This window comes from Frankliniella occidentalis, unplaced genomic scaffold (genome assembly GCF_000697945.3).
Source record: "Frankliniella occidentalis isolate FOCC.00 unplaced genomic scaffold, Focc_3.1 Scaffold143, whole genome shotgun sequence".
NCBI lineage: Eukaryota > Metazoa > Arthropoda > Insecta > Thysanoptera > Thripidae > Frankliniella > Frankliniella occidentalis.
This window is the reverse complement of record NW_026267270.1, coordinates 176,472-181,136: the sequence shown is the minus strand read 5'-3', so window position 1 is coordinate 181,136 and position 4,665 is coordinate 176,472.

Here is a 4,665-nt window from a genome sequence, read left to right as displayed (position 1 = left end):
CATTGTTCATAACATGATGTCTCATTAGTTACCCGCACCTTGTTCTGTCCGCACAGGCTATAGGCTATGTTCATAGCATGCGTAGCTAGCTATACTGTAAACCTTAGTGAAAACAATAATTATTCTGATAGCTTGTGTAAATCTTAATGGACCCAGATGAATAAAGTGTGCAACTGGAGTGCACATGTGCACATGTATGCAGGTGGTCAACACTTTGTTGCACACTTTTAAGTGTTTCACTGGATATTTGAATGCTAGTAAGTGTTTAACAGTTAGTTTTAACACTTAAAATTGTTCAACTTTAGTGTTGGCCATGAAGCTTTGGACACAAATATGCTGCCGAACACTTAAGTATTCATAAATCCAGTCAAACACTCAAAAGTGTGCAACAGTATATTTATAAACTTGCATGTGCACGCCAGTTGCACACTTTATTTATCAGTGTATCCACTGTGAAAAATAGTAGGTATGTTTACAGGAAAATTTTCCTTGACGCAAGTTGTAAAATTACAATTTGAAATCGTAAAAATACATGCAGTACGTATCGACTTGAAATCCGTTGGCGAGTAAAAATATCTGCTCTCGTAAATTTACAACTTAAATTATGATCCGAGTTTACAAAAATTTTGTAAATTTACGACGATATTTTTCACAGTGTCCAGTTAAGGTTCGGATCATAAAGTACGTCCGTCATTCGCTGTTACGACACTGCCTACTTCAGTTTGATGCGACCCCTCGTAGCGCCTGGTATTTAGGCAACATTTTGTGTACAGTGCACCCGTGTAGTGCGCAGTGGCCTACCCTACGTCTCGCAGGCGGTGACCTCCCGTAATATGACGAATGAATCTGAGAAAGAAACGACGTGTACTCTAAGCACGGTACAATTTCATAGTTAATATCAGATAAATGATTTGCCATATGTACAAGTTACGTACGTCACTACCAATGATTGCTGTTCCGTAATTTTATGAATGGTTTGCTATTTACATGATAGGTAAAAAGGTAAGCCTGCGTCCAGATCCAGTGTGGATACTTAGTTTGAAAGAAATCTCGGTGACGGAAGATTACATTAGTTTTGTTTGACCTTAGCGCGGGTTTTGCTTTGATTGAGGGCGCTCGGCGTCGGCGTGCGCTTGGCGTGGCGGCGCTGCGGCCGTGGTGCGGCCTGGACAGACCAACTCCAGCATAGCTGGGCGCCTCGTCGGGTTGGGCGTGCGTCTGCACGGTGGCGCCTTGTAGATGCCGCCTTGTAGGGACGCGCGCTTGCAGTACTCTCCCTCTATTCCTCACCTACTCTCCCTCCCTCCCCATCCCTCTTCTGTTCGTTTTCGTCAAAACACGCTTTTATGGCACGCTGTTTGATGTGAAACAGTCACCTTTTGCTGCCAACAGTCGAGGAGGGGTGCCCCCAAATATTCACACGATAACCAAAACATAATGGGCTGTATAGTATATACGTTTCATTAGGGAGCGCGCTGTTCACAGGCGGGCACACTTGAGTGTGGTATTGTCCCAGTGACAGGCAAGACACTGCAAATGAAAGTAGTGCTGCTGAGTGCTACCAAAATTGCGGAGAAACATGATGCAAATGGAGCGCAAAGGTTTAGGATTAAAAGCCGATAGATTCTAGCTTGTAATTCCCTTCAGTGTCCTATGTCTACTCAGTAAAAACCTTGCGAACAATTGTGGCTGCGTTGTAATTGCGAACGATTTTCTTTGTAATGTGAGTCTAAAGGCTTCCATAATTTATTCTATTGAAGATTTCACACTGTCACAATCGATTCTGTTTGGTGATTTAAGGTCTTTAAAAAGGAAAGACGACAATCTCTCGGCATTCTTATGAGGCGGGTCTGCAGCAGGCGTGACCCCAACATACAGCTTTAAAGTGTAAATTACAAGTAGGCGACGTCAACTTTTACAGTAATGACTGTATAGGCTTTTTCAACAGCGGGGGGCGATTTCAGTCCTCACTGCAATGCGGCTTCTGCAACGGGCGGTGGCTGCGGGCGCGAAGACGGACCATCAGCCTGCCTGATTCCCGAAAGAGATAATTATCTAGCCCAGTCCTGGCTACCGGCCGCTGCCTGCCGGGTAGCGCCAGGGAGGAGGGTTGCTCAAGGGCCGGCTCGGCGCGGCGCAGCTCATCTCGGCTCCGTTTCTGACTGACCCGACACCTCGGTGGCACCCATGACTCGTAGTGTGTCCAACCGTCGAGTGCCGTGGGCTTACATACTGAGACGCCCGCACGCGAGTACGCTTGCCTACCTATGGTCTGTGACCAAAGGTGCCTTACGACTGGAGCGAATGAGGAAGTTTAAAGCTACGTGCTCGCTCCCGCAAGTAGAGGGCCCCCTCTAGCCATTGTCAGCTGGTGCGATCATGTCGTCTCACATTTAGAGTAATGTGCAATAGAGGGCATCCAAAAATTTTGAGGATCACAAATTAAAAACCATGAGGTTCAAAGAATTCTGAATTACACGCAAACGAGACCGCCATGCAACGCCATGCAAGCTATTAATAAAGTGTGGGGGTACCACGTGTCTCGGAGTAACGTTTCAGAGCTGAGCCGAGGCAACGCCAGCGGTAGCTGCGGGATCTATGCGGGCGCTGCACTCCGCTGGGCCCGCGGCGCACCTCCTCCGCGGCGTGCGCTCCGGACCGCGGCCGCGGCGCGGAGGGGCCCTGCGCATGCGCCCCGTGTCACCTGAGTGTGTCGCCACGGCCGCGGGGTCGTTGACTGACGAGCGCGCGGGGTAGCGGCGCGGTGGGGCTCACGCGGCGGTACTCCACGCTCCAGGAAGGCGGATTGGGGGGGGGGGGTCTCTAGAGTTGTGTCGTCCTTGTCATTACAGTCGGTCGCAAGGGCTCGCTCCGCCCCACCCGCTCTGCACACCCCACCCTACCTCTCCTCACCCTCCCCACCCCGCCCGCTCGTCACGGCGGCCTCTTGACCCTTTGCTGTCGTTAGCGACCGGCGGCAGAGAAGGCTGAGGCGCTGGATCAGCAGGCTCTGCTCGGAGAAGGAGCAAGTTTGGCTTACGGAGCTTTGGAGGAAGGGAAAGGGGGGGGGGGGGGAGGCTTCGGCCTGACCATTAAACGGCCTCTAATCATTTTCCGCAGACTGGTTGAGAGCTCCGAGCCGAGCACTGATGGCGCCGTGCGGTAGGCAGCCCAACAGGCACCGCAGCTGACGGCTTGCCTTGTAGGGGCGCCCGGGGGCGCCACAACGCGCTATCGGCAAGTTCGCCCCAAAAAGATGTGTTTCTGTTTCATAGGCCCCGTCAAACATTTTAGTTACAAGTTACAATACTGTACCGCCACTGAAAAATATGTGCGTACATCACGGTATATTTCGTAATTTACCCTTTACGAAGTGTACTCTGTTATTGCTATGGTCGCCTCGCTTGCCAAATGTTGGTAGTCCTTTTTGATCGCCAAATTTTGGCAGTCTTTTGGAGGCTGCCAATTTTTGGCCTAATTGCTTGCCAAATTTAGTCCTTCTTTTGGAGGCTGCCTTTTTTTGTCCTCTTTTGCTTGCTTAAAGTGGGCCTTTTTTCACAAGAGGTGCCAATTTTTGGCAATTAAAAAGGACTGCCAATAATTTGGGAAGCCAGGCGACCACGGCGTTAACAGTGTATCGTGCATGTGTATGTATAACCTCCCACTCTTGAACGTCATTCGATTTGAAGTCGGTACGAAGTGCTGGTAAATTTACATTTTTAAATTCTAACTGTACAACGTCCTCCACGGAAAGATTGCCCGTACCCGGTACCCGGTTCGACAGTTTTTCACAGTGGCATGCAGGAGGGCTCGCCTATACCGTCTTTCACCTCGGTGCCTCATGCGCGTGGCCTCATGGCACCGTGCGCGAAGGCAATTTTCCGGGGTATTTGTGCCACCCGAGGGGTGCCCAACTGTGGTAATCAGGTGTACACAGACTTGGTAATCATTGGAAATCACTGGTAATCCCTAGTAATCCTCACACTCGTGAGGGTCCTTAACAGGACAAATTTGTTAATTTAGACATGAATATTTGTGCACATCATGCCTAAATGCCAACGCGCATGTTTAATGTAGCAACTTTGCATCCCTCCCATGGACAAAATCATGATTTGGCTAATTATAGAATGCAAATTTGTAACTTGCATGATAAAGAATCAAGAACTACGAAAGAGTTGCACAAAAATGCATCTTTCTCGGAACAAAATATGGCCGTTTCGATTCAGAATGCAGGTGGATCATACCTAGCGAGGGGCCCACCATTCGCGTAATCCTGTGTACAGATGAGGGTGTAATCCATGTAATCCTTATGTATTCCGTGTAATACTTGACCAAATTTTAAACCATTGTCGCTAAATTTGACCTTATTGTCCAATTAAATTGTTTTAGAGCCAGAATTTTAACAAATTTCACGTGTAATCCTAAAAATTCACGTATAATCCCTGTAATCACGTAATCCTGTGTACATCCTAAATTGAAGTGGTGGCCCCCTCGATACCTAGTGTACATAGGTAATCTTTACAATTTGATAATCCAGTGTACACATTTTTATGGAGTTAGGCACCCCTCGGTGCCACCCTCTTTTGATGTACTTGACACTTTGTGTTCTTGATTTTCTTCAGCGGAACGCTCGTTACCACTCACAAACATACAAGTCCACTGAAA